The sequence below is a fragment of the Haemaphysalis longicornis genome, unplaced genomic scaffold, assembly GCF_048455015.1.
Source record: "Haemaphysalis longicornis isolate Haplotype H1 unplaced genomic scaffold, Haemaphysalis longicornis Haplotype H1 scaffold_9, whole genome shotgun sequence".
NCBI lineage: Eukaryota > Metazoa > Arthropoda > Arachnida > Ixodida > Ixodidae > Haemaphysalis > Haemaphysalis longicornis.
In genome coordinates, this window is record NW_027526460.1 from 99400548 (window position 1) to 99413733 (window position 13186).

Below are 13186 nucleotides of genomic sequence, written 5' to 3' on the forward strand. Positions count from 1 at the left end.
GTGGGGGTGCGGACGGCGGACAACAACGACAACGACAGGGGAGGGAGGGACATATCCCCGAGCATGAGATGCTCCGCATCTAACAGAATATTTGAATATCTTAATTCTTGCATAGTAGGGGGAAGTGATTCGAGGTTCCTATTTCTTGACGGCCAGGCTGTGGATGGCCTGATGTAGGAGTGATGTTGCCAGGATAGTTTGTTTTTTTAAGTAAAAACAGGAATTTTCGCCTTAACATTTTTCTTGTTATTTGCAGATTCCATGTTTCTTAATCAGGCGGCTACTAGAACAAGTAGCAGGATACTTAGAATATATGAACCGGACAGCTTTACGTTGGATCATCTCAAAGGCATCGATATTATTTTTTCCATACTCTAATTTTGGCCTTACTGTTCAAGTATAAGCGAGGAGCTTAATGTTAGCAGGAGCATGGCGCAGCTTGTGTTTCAAAATCAGTTTATGAGAGGGAGACGACCAAATATTTTTAACGTGATTATTCCCACTTAAGTTATTGGATAAAGTTACAGCTTAGTATTTGTGTTCATTAACTTCTACAAGTGAACGGGGGAGAACATGGTATGGGTACTTTTGGTCAGTAATCTTCATGAAAACAGTTTTATCTGGATTAACCTGCGTCCCCCATTCATTACACCATGCAAGTAGTTTATGCAAGGAGGAGTTAAGTAGTCGGTGGTAATCATAGTAGGTAATTTCCTTAAACAAAATAAATTCAACAAAATATAGCCTAATTTGTACTGAGTCCGGAATAACGCTAGGAAGGTGATTTATATATATTAAAAAGTATGGGATCTAAGACAGTTCCTTGAGGAACGCCGGAAGGGACAGGGAGTTCATCGGAATAATGACCATCAATGCTGAGAAATTGAACGCGGTTAGATGAATACGCAAACCCACAGCTATTGATAAAAGGTGGAAGGCCAGTACATTCATGCTTTAACAGTGTTTCGCAGTGTGGGACGAGATCAAAGGCTTTACAATTATCAATAAAAATTGCGTCAATTTGACCCGACTTATCAAGTATCATTCCAAAGCTATGAATGACTGTTGTCAGCTGAGTGACCGTTGAAAAGCATTTGCGAAATCCCTCTTGGAAGGAAGAAAGTACACCATTGCCATTCAGTAATGTTGTTATGTAAGTAGCTATACGTTCTCTAGCATCTTGCAACAGAAGAAGTTAGTGATAAGGGTATGAAGTTAGTGAGAGTGAAATGGGATTTTATATTTGAGTGAAAATCTATTGTCACAATAATTGCAGTGCTTACGCCTGGCCTGTAATCTCTTTTTGGAATTTTTAACTAGGCGACAGCGGTATTCGTCAATAAGGTTGACCCTACGTCCACCCGCTGCAAACTCCTGCACCGCCAGAAGAGGCGAAAAACCCACAGTCAGCGACCGGAAGCGATGTCATATTTTGAAGGCGGCCAGTGATGGGCGCCGCCACTCCGCTATTTCGAAGTTATCTGTGTTAAGTTCAAATTAGCAGGCGCGTAACCTAAACTTTAATATTTTTTATTGCCTTGAGTTTTCTGGGAGTAGATTTTTTAGCCATAATGCTACGGTGATTTAAGTGATTCCCGAAAACTTCTACACACCACAGATATCCTTTACCGAGCGCCCGTAACCATCTGCGTTGCTCTTGCCTGTAATCCAGACCTCTGCTTTGTGCTTCTTACGCAAAGCAACGGGCTCAAAGAAATACAGAGTTTCCTCAAGTTCCTTAATTATTAGAAGGGGATTAAAAATGTACTTGACCACAACGCTCTCGGGTTTCCCAAGCGACTTGCTTGCTTCCGTAATAAACATTCTGGGCAACGGTGAGAGCTTAGCTAAGGATGTAGACGTGACGCACCGTTAGCAAGAAATTAATTACGCGGTAAAGCTTAAAACGTTTTCTGAACGCGGAAGCGCTCCGCACACACGCACAGCGTGCATGCCCCTGCGGTACACGAAGCGGCTCACACCGGCGCAGGCCGCGGCAGCAACCGGTCGTTGCCGCGCTCCATAATTAAAACAATCTCAAAAGTGTGGATGATAATAGGGTGAAATATTGGGTTAGAGATTGCCATCTGCGGTGATTTTGCAAAGAGTCAATGAAAAAAAACGTTGGCACCAATCCACGCTAGTGAAGGTGGCTGGAAATCAAAGATTTAACCACAACCACAACATCTGCCCGTGCGACCGCACTTGAATTCACACACGTGGCTCTACAAAGAGTTAAACCAGAGATTCTGCCAGCCATTACCAGGAATTTGCGGGAGCGAAGTCCCTAACGCAGCAGCCTCGGCCTTGGCCGGGCTCGAGCGGCGGATGCGGCAGCTGAGGCTGCCCTTGCGTCGGCAGAAAAAAAAACAAAAAAAAAAAAACGGAGATGAGCGTCTTTCGAAGGGTCAGACAGCGGAACCTAGCCATCCTGATGTGCTAGCTTGGGGCTGCGCCACCGCGCGACCCAAGCGCAGACACTATAACAATGCGGCATATGAGCTTAGTGATTCCCATTTTTACTGATTTAAATTAAAGTAGTTAGCTTAGTAAGTTTGACAACTGCGAGAAAGCAGACGGCACTTTTATAATCGCTATTGATCAGAGCCTATTGGTTCTTTCGCCTTTTCTAATACATCTTAAAGCACAACCGAATTGGTATTCTCCAATTCAGAAAACGGAGTCCCATTTGTGGCAAGCAGTGCGCGAAAAATACCGTTTCTCTATCGGCCAGATCGGCCAGCAAACCAATCCTTAACGTATTTCTGTTGTACGAACACCTCATTCCGTCGGGTCCGGGTTATCCAGAAGATGCTGTCGAACAAGTTATTCAAGCTGCGCAATGAAGCGCGCAATGAACGCGAAGCTGCGTCAAAACAGGCCCAAAAAACCGCCGCTAAAGGAAACGACAAAGCCGCCCCGCCGACGCGCCCGTCGGTGTGAGCAGCGTGCGGGGAACGCTGAATAACCGCCCTCCTCCACCTTCCCCTCTCCCCCTGATCCTCCTCCTTCTCCTTTTTCTCATCATCATCATCATCAATTAACACAAGCCACGGCAGGTGTCTTGTCACCCATAGTCAGCCAATCACGGCGAAAACAATATTCCGCATGCGAGAAAGGGGAATATATTGTGGTGAAAGATTGAGTTAGGCGAGTGTAGTGAAAGCGGCAATCAAACACCTGTCTTTGGTGCTAAGCCTAAAGTACCCATCATCAAAGGAACACAAGCCGGCTGTGAGCTGTTGGGGAAGACTCTCTTCTGAACCTCGGCCCGCGCGAGTGGGTTTGGGTTCCCCTAACTTTCGGGAGCCTCCAACGCTGGTTTTCCCAATTCTAAAGCTGCATATCTGCCGCAATATCAAACGCAACATTCTCTCCGCTCACCGGCCAGGGAGCGACCCAGCACCAGAACCTCTACGCGACGCGGCCACCGGCGGCCGTATCACTGCTGCCAGCGCGCATGATTGTTGCCTCCCGCGGGTTCTCCTTCTTGTTCGAACGGCCACATGTTCACGCCACTCTGCAAATTGTTTGGTTTATTCCGTGCTAACGCTTCCCTTGGCAACAGTTTTGGGATTCAAACACCGATTTCACACTCCTGCACCCTTGGACAGCGTAAATTGGGCGACGGCAAGTCTCTTTCCTCGCCTTTTGTAGGCCCGTTTTCTCATCTACGTGCGCTAAGCCTAACGTGACCCCGGGACGCCCACATAGCGGCGGCCAGGGCGCGAGCCCTTTCGTCTTCTTCGAACACCTGCCCTAGCGCCGGTTCTCTCCTCACGAAGATGGGCGACGATTGGGTCACAGTCTCCTACAGACGAGAAAAAGAAGCCAGCAGATCTAGAATTATAGCAAAGTTAACCGACGAAACCGACTTAGAATCTGTCCGATGCGGACTTCTCGCCAATGCCGTCATGAATGCTGCGGGACTGAACTCGGCGGAATGCCGTGACACCAACTTCAAACCTCTCCCCACACAGAACCTGACGGTGATCGAAACCTACCGCAAATCCGCCAATGACAAAATTCTAGCCATCAAGCAAGTGTCTATAGAGGACGGTCCACATCAGTTTTCGGCTTACACTGCGGCCAACGCCCGAGAACTCTTGCAAGGGTGTCGCACATGGAATCTCCGCTGAAACAACCGAACAAGAGCTTCAGCAACACCTGGAATCAGAACAAAACCCGCATTCTGTTCGCCCGTCCCATGGGTCAGTCCAACACCATCCTTGTGACATTTCAAGGTTTCAGGGTGCCCCACTTAGTGCTATTTGACCGCACCGCCATGCGCTGCTATCCCCGTCACCCAAGAAGCATACTATGCCTTAACTGAATGGTTATCGGACACAAATCTGAAGTATGCCCCAAAACAAGGCATTACTGTCACCTGTCCCAACTGCGGAGGCATGTTTGCAGCCAACCTGCGGCTGGAGGTGGCCCGCTATTGTGAGACGCGCTGCTACAACTGCAAAGGTTAACATCCGGCTACAGATCCCGACTGCAAAGCGAGAACTGCCACGGACTAGAATGCAAGAAGAGTGGCAAACACACGTCGAAAGCGCCTGATCGCCGCTAATAATGCCCGCGAAAGGGAAGATAAACCAGCTCGGAGTCATAAATTTTAGGAAAATTGGCTCAAGCATCCCCCGGACTCTCGGCGAAGAAGCCCTAGCCTTTCGCGCAGGAACGCAAAGCCCGACGCACGAGAACCTTGCCTGCCACGACGTGTCCAACTGCAGCAGCCACCAGGGGGTGCAGTCAGCGGTAACTTCCAAAGCACTGCGGTTGATGAAGCAGTGAGACCCCCCCGCTCCCCCCGAGGTGCCTCATCTGAAACAAGCCGACAGACAAAAACTTGGGGAGCATTCAAAGAAAAAACGGGTTCCCCCTCCTCCCCCCCCCCCCAGACCATCACTTTGACAATGGCGCCGCAGAGGTTGCGAGAGTCTGGTGCCGGATTTGAGGTGAGCGAGCCACTCCGTCCTTACTCCCCTCCCCTACAGGGCAACAACCAAAACAAGCGGAACACACACATCACACCAATAACAGCCACCAAAACATACAAGCAAGCATTAGGACTGGATACAAACTCGCACCCCCTATTGACTAATTAGCCAGTCCAAGAAACCAACGAATGTGTACCGCCACCCATTCAAATGGAAACTGATGCTGCGAGCAAATCGCCCGTCCCCCCCCCCCCCCACCCCCCACCCCCCCCACCCATAAGAGATGTTTTCACCATGCTCCAAGAACTACGCTCGGTATTGAACGCTGTAAAATAGGAGCAGTTACGCACAGTTGAGGCAATTATAGATGCAACCGATCATCGCCTAATCAAGACTACAATAGACACCATCGCACTGCGCGTAATAGATACTGTGGTCGCCAGGCTCTCCGAACGCTTTGAAGAACGCATAAGTGACATTGAGGCCCGTATAGGTATCATGCCTAAAAGATGAGCCATTGAATCGTCTCCGCGAGAAGTCAGTCACTCACCCAATGATGAGTGACCAGGACTGTGTCACCAATACACAGCAAAGCGCGCAAGGAACTACGCCCACGACAACAGCACGTCCTGTCATAATCAGAGGTTCCCGTCCAAATGATCTCGCAGTACCACGACAGCCCCTCCCTAGTCCAACCCTGACCATACTGCAATGAAACTGTCACGGCCTCAAGCGTAAAAGAAATCTGCTGGCAAAATATTTGGATACGTTAAACGGAAAAACACAGATTATACTCCTGCAAGAAACAAGGGGGGAATTTGGACTCAGGTTACAAAACCCCCTCCCAGAAGAGTACCGCACAAAAGACGAGGAAAATCAATCGGGAAGAAAAAACCGCCCCCACAATGTGTGTCACGCTGGTCCACAAACACTGGCAGCCAATCAGCATGATTCAACGCATTGCAACAACGACAGACAAGAACATGTCACCGTAGAAGTACACCCGGGATTTTCAGATCATCATGTAATCCTAGTTAACGCTTATTGGCTCCTAGGAGAATCGCATGACCCCAAGAAAAAGCTTCATGGGTTGCTACAGAAGCATGGATACAAAGACGTAGTCATTGCAGGAGATTTTAGCAGCCCGCACGAAGCATGGGGCTACACCTTAACATCAAAATCCGGGCGACTCTTGGAAAATGCCATGGAACAGCACCAAATGGCTCTTGCAAATGACCTAATGCTGCCCACCAGGTACGGAAGCAGTGTGCAGAGAGACTCTAATCCCGATCTTACCTGACTAAAGGGACAAGGAGAAATCTCAGGGAGCAACACCTTAGAAACTTTAGGCAGCTATCACTGCGTACTTCTTGCGGATTTAGACCTGGGAACGGCAGCAAAGAGGAATACGGGCAAAATAAAACACACTGACTGGGATAAATTCCAAGAGGCCATAAGAAACGCACAGACAGTGAACATTCCCTTGTGTGACTGGACCCAACTGGTCCTAGAGGCTCAAGAAAAGCCCACTATGACTTTCCCTGCTGAATTCAAGGAGGCCGTTCCAGACCGGCACTTGTTAAACCTTCTAGCGAAGCAAAGGAAACTGAAGAAGTGGAGCAGGAATAAAAGAGACAAACAACTCGAAAAGATCGTGCAAAACATTACAGAGGATATGGTGCGCTACGCAAATGAACTGGCCGCGAAACAGTGGATGGATTTCTGCCACACTAAAATCAACAGATCACTGGATACAAAGCAAGCGGGGAAAATCCTGCGTAGTTTGCTCTGAAGGGCCAGGCCTAGGCACACAACGAAGAAGATCCAGATAGCTATGGGGTTTCAGACGAAGACTTCGCTAAGGAGTTCCACCGAACGATACACCCTGACAGCTACAAGCCAGAAACTCTAGCCATTTACATTCCCAGTCCTGGGGAATCATTGGATGAATGTATCAAGGCACCGTTCTCCGTGCAAGAATTGTCCAACGGCTTAAGTAAGATAAAAAAAAACACGGCACCGCGAAAGGACCGAATCACATACAAACACATCAAAACTTTGCCAGAAAACGCTATAAATGAACTATTTCGGTACATAAACGAAGCGTGGATATCCGGCGTTCTTCCCAAACAATTAAAAGCGAAAATAATGACACCCATACAGAAACCGGGGAAACCACCCAATCGCCTTGAGCATGTCTGCCCAATATCACTAACGTCATTCTGTGGCAAACTCGAGGCGATGATGATTCTAGAGCGCCTTACGTGAGTGATAAACATCAAGGCAGTGCTGCACAAAGACATGACAGAAATAATGCGGCACGTGTCAACTCAAGACTGCATTCTCTGCCTCAAGCACAATATTTACGACTCCCCCATCAGCGCACAACTAAGGACAATTGTAGCGCTCGATATCTACAAGGCATTCGACAACATAAGTCATAAATCCACCTTTGCTATATTAAGCTCCAAAGAATCCAATGCGGTGAAGGATTATATAATTAACTACGAAACTTTTGAGCGACCGAACCACGGAGGTCCTTGTAGACGGCCGCTTGGTAGGCCCTTTCAAACCAAGTAAAGGAGTACCTTAAGGCTCTATTCGTTCCCAAACTTTTTAACATAGTCTTCAAAGACCTGCCCGCTAAACTAGACCCCATCACCGAAGTTCACTTCAACATATATATGCTGATGATCTGACTTTGTGGTGCTGTCAGGGTTCCCCCGGGCAGCTGGAGCACCGACTACAGGAAGCGATTAATGTCGTCACCGCATGCATGAAAGATACTGGTCTCAGCTGGTCTCCCCCTCTAAGACCAAATACATCGTCGTGGAGGATGGTCCAGCCGGCCGCTCTGACCATAGCTGCAATTTGACTAGACGGCACCACCATAGCAAGGAAGGAAAAAATTCCAGTGCTCGCTTTTGGCTTCAGCAACTAGGCAAAGCGGACACTTGGGTTAAAAAAATCACGACTCTGATCAATCAGATCACGCACATGATGAAACAGATTTCAAGGAAGCGACATGGGGTAAAAGAACATGAACTACAACACATTTTTGAGGCATTCATCATTCCTCGCATCATGCACGCAGCCCCTTACGTGCGGCTAACACGTGCTCAGATAGACAAATTAGAAACGCAACTACGCAACTGCGCAAACCTATTCGTGCTGCCCTGGGACTCACATATTCCACCCCAATCTATGATATTCGACGAATGGGTGTTCACACTCCAATCCGCATAGACATCTACAAAGAAGCAAAGAAGTGCAGGAGTCTCGGCTGCGCGCCTCTAGACCGGGACGAGCTATACTCTGTTCCCTAGGGGCACAAATTGAGGAACCAGTAGGCTACATTACAGAACGCCCTCCTTGGGAACACCTGCCGAGGTTGACTGTACATCCTATCCGCCGCCACATGAGTGGGGAAAACGACCACGAGCGCAAAGCCATTTAGTCATTTAGTGGCGCAGAAGACAGACCAGGGTTACACTCCGGTCTACGCCGACTCCGCCGTATCAGACGACGGTATAGTTTCTACCGCTGCGTACTACGGGAACGGGCCAAGTACTCGTCGCTTCCTAGGAATTCGTGATCCCGGTCATGCCGAAGCGTTAGCCATAGCAGATGCCGTCACGAACTTCACCGGCCGACGGAAACTGCTTATACTGACTGAGAGCCACGATGCGATCCACCTCTTCTGCCACAACAAAATAGCCACGCACATTCGCAATATTCTCGAAATACATCTAACCTTCCAACCAGAGCTTTTGGTTGAACTCCGCTGGATCCCAGGTCATCAAGGGATACCAGGAAATTTAGCGACTCACCAATTCACGCGCGAAACTCTCTTCCGGTGAAAGGGTGAAAGGGAACGGAGTAGTAGGAAACGTTTATTGGAGCAAAAGGGAAAGGGAAAAGGGTGGTGGTGAAGCGTCCCTAGTCCAGGATGCCTCTCGACCGGGCCGACTCAATGGCCCGAGAAACCAAGGCCCTCTGGCGGGCCGGGTCCGGGCTGGTCAGCTCAGTCTCCCACTGCTCCGGGGTGGGGAAGGGGGTGGGTTAGGGGAGTGGGGACAGGAGTATACGAGGTGGAATGTGGTGAGTGGGGTGTCGCAGTGTTGGCATTGACGGGGGTAGATAGTGGGTGCGATCTGGTGGAGGATGACGTGGTTGTAAAAGGTACCGGTCTGAAGCCGACGATATATTATGGCTTGCTGGTTGGTTAGGGAGTGGTGTGGAGGGGGTAGACTCGGCGAGTAAGGGTGTAGTGGGACAGAAGGGCATTGTACGTGTTATCAAGAGGAATTTGGAGGAGGTCGTCGTTCGTGCGGGGTGATGGGATCCCTTGACCATCGGTGGAGAATGCCCGGAAGTGCAGAGCTCGGGCGGCGGCGTGGGCCGCTTCATTCCCCGGAAGGCCGGAGTGTCCGGGAGTCCAGACGATCGTAATGGTGGTCTCGTCAGGTAGACGCTGGAGGAGTGGAATGGCCTGGGGTGGGGCTAGACCTGCCTGGTAGAGGCGGCATGCCTGCTGTGAGTCGGAGACTACAGTGATGTGCGGATGCTTGGCATGGGTGGTGGTTGCGAAGGCGATTGCCAGAGCTTCTGCCGTCTGTATTTTGTTGGTGTGCGTGGTGACAGCCGTGGAGATTCGGCCAGCGTGATTTAGGGTGACCAAAGTTGTGCGTCGAGCGCAGGAGTCATAGGCGACGTCAGTGTAACGAACCTGGGGGTCATCTGCTAGCTTCTTCATGAGATAGCGGACCCGCGCTTCCCGACGGCCTCTGTTGAAGGTGGGATGCATATGTCGTGGTATGGGGGAAACGTGGATACGGTGCTTGATGGTAGTTGGGAGGCGTTGTGGTCGGTCTTGATTTAGCGGTGCAGGGTAGCCGAGCGTGCGGAGAACGGAATGGCCAGTTGGCGTTAAGCTGAGGCGTTGAAGTTGGGAGTTTCGCTGAGCCTCCACAAGCTCGCCAAGGACGTTGTGTATGCCCAGCTTGAGCAGTTTGTCCGTAGAAGTGTAAATGGGGAGGCCAAGAGCCGTTTTGTATGCTTTACGAATGAGGGCTTCAATTTTAGCGGTTTCTTTTGGTCGAAGATTGAGGTACGGTGTGGCATAGGTGATTTTGCTGATCAGGAGAGCTTGGACCAGACGACAAATTTCCCATTCAGTGAGGCCGTGATGTCGGCTGCGGATTCTGCGGATAAGAGGGGTTAGGCGAGTAATGGATGTCTGGAGTTGCGGAATGAGCGCTGTACCCGTGCCGTCCCGATGGAAGGGGACGCCGAGGACGCGGAGGGTGGTCACGGAGGGGATAAGGTCGCCTTGAATCGACACTTCAGGATCAGGTGTGGGAGGAGGAGGGCGGCCACGTGATCGGGCCCGCAGGATGAGAAGGGCTGATTTGGCAGGTTCACAGGTCAGGCCCCTGGGACGTAGGTAGTTGACGGTGGTGTCTACAGCTTTTTGGAGGGCATCTTGCTGTTCTCCATCGCTTCTCGGCCTTTTGGCTACGATCAAAGTGTAGGGAACGGATCCAACGCGCCTATTTAAGCTGCCGCGCGAAGGAGCGCACTGCCCGTTCTCTGATACCGAGATGTCAATACTTGATGTAAAGTTTTCTTCTCTGTCAATTTCGCCTTCATGACTGCACCAGCACGACATCAAACACGGTCCACTTCGACCACGATACCCTGGCTCGCAACAATCCGCCGAGCTCAAGCTGGTGCCCTACGCACCCCACATATAATGCACTACATAGAAAATAAACCTGGCAAACCTAGCTGCCCACGCTGCGGTCACGGGTACCCAAACAACCAGCACTACATGTGGGACTGCTTAGAGATTATACAGGCAAGGAACATATATACAGACTCCCTTTCCCCTTCTCCTGGCACTTGGGCGGAGTGGCGTGGCCCCCCAGACGATACCAAAAATCAACTCAAACTCGCTCTCCGCAAGCGCACGAAAAGCGCCGGCCGGTACCCACCCTCAGTCCGATAATTGGCTGCCTCCTCATTACAACTGGCAGAAGAGGAGCACTGGGAGGCCCTCCTACAAAACATTGAAGCAGTCCTTGGGCCGACTGGTAACAGCAGCCTCTTGCCCAGCAACGCAGAAGCCTTTATAAAAGGCAAAAAAAGATGTTTCTCTCTCTCTCTCTCTCTCTCTCTCTCTCTCTCTCTTGCCTCCCGGCAGAATGTGAAATCAGTTACACATGCGAGGAAGGGAATGATACTGCTCTGAAAAATTGTGCTAAGAATTCTGATGAGCGCCTGTAGTAAAAGCGACGACCCAATATCTGCACAAGTTTTCTCCATTCGAGAAACCAAAGTGGGCCGCGAGACGTTCGGGGAAAAACCATTTCTAAAGCTCGTCGCGTGCGCAGGTGTTGCCTTTGTCTCTTTCAGGCTCCTCTGTTCTAAGGAAAAGTTGTGCGCGTTCTTCATTCCATAGAAGTCTTCGTGCCCCGCCTTTCAAAGCAAACATATATTAGAGCTCTTCAGCGTGGCCACCGCAGCGCTGGCACTTCTGAATATGACCTCATATACCGTCGGCCAATCGAGAAGGGCAGCCAAGATTCTGCTCGCGCCTCGGGCAGGGGTCATTTGTTTCGGCGAAAAAAGGTAATAGGCCTTTGTTTACCCATAACTTAGGCGTGGTGTTTTTATTCAGAGTGGACGAAACAATAAAGGAATGCCTTGAAAAAATGATTTTTAATAAGCTCTTCAGCAGCCCTTTAATTACCCACATTTCGGATTTCCGGAAGCTTTAAATGAATTAGGTTTAAGCGCCGAGCACAACCTCAGAAAAAAGTGGTTTCAGCAGGACAGAAGCGTTCTGTCCTGTTTTTACTGCAAAGCAAAATATGTCTAACCCCTGCGCCCCCCTCCCCCTCTTCCCCCCCATTTTCATTCTGGGGTCATCGATTTACTCGGCGCCGCTCCGGGGCTCCTCACCGCCGCTGACACCCCTTCCACAACTATTTTTCCCCTCGCCTCCCTCGATGCCCCTTTGTCAAGTTGCGCAGTCGGCAGCTAACAGCGGTAGTACGGTTATTAGATGATTGCGAAAAATAAACAGAAGCACGGATGGGTGTAAAAAATGCTCTGGCGATTACAACACTCCCTAATACAAAATTTGTGGGCACCGGGAGCTGCAGTCACCTCGGTTACTGCACATTCCTGCGGCGTCTCAGGAAGTGTTCGCGTTATCAGCGAACGTGCGGCGCGGTGCGCTACTCTGCTGCTACCTCGCAGTGCGCCACCGCCGCCGGCCAGCATGTTGCAAATCATGTTTGAACCTCCCGCCCAAATGTCACGTGTTTCGAATTAGCCCCGCACGAGGGACCAGCGAGCATGTTGTTGCATATCGTGTTTGAACCTACCGCGCGAACGTCACGTGGTTTGGATTAGCGGAGAATGTAACAGCGTTTGGGGAAAGTGTCAGGGGGTGGGCGCTCCTTGGTGGCGGCACATGAAACATGTGAGAGAAAGGCAGTCAGAGAGATGACGCCGTAACCGCACGTGTCGTACTCCACTTCACAATTAGCTAGACGCTCCTCTTCCTTTTGTTTCTTTCGTTCCTGCCGCGTTCGCTCACTCCGTTACGCGGATATTATCCCGCGAAGCCCAGGTAACGGCTGTCAAAGGACTGTCCCCTAAAATGACCGAAACCCGCCGTCACTGTTTCCATTCAAATTCACTGCGCCAAGTAGCTGTGAATCCCTCCCAGTAGTGAAGGAGTGAAAGTCTTTTATTAACACAAGGAGGGCCCAAGGGCTGCAAGGGGATAATGGGGATAACGCCGGCTCAAGCCGGCGTTACAACTTTCCCAGTTGTAACGCCGGCTTGAGCCCATATTTCTTTTTCAGCTTGGGAGGCCTTCATAGCGATATTTTCACCGGTGTCATTCCCGCCTAAGTATGCGCCATCACCGGTTGCCGGTTCATGCGTGCACGGTTTGCGGGTAGAAAAAGGAAGGTGTGCACGCATAGCTAGGCTTCATGCCGCTAACAATGAAATGGCGGTTGTGGTGGTGGGAGACTTAGATGTCGAAATTACACGGCTCAGTGCGGTTACTCGGCTGCCCTCTTCAATCGAGTGGTTCTGGTGTAGGTTGACGTTTTACACAGACATGTTACACACACAGTCAGATGCATGCGAGGGGGTAGGAAAGCGGATAGCCAGATGTGATGTTTCGCACCAAGAATAGAGCTCAAGGGCGTCCAGCT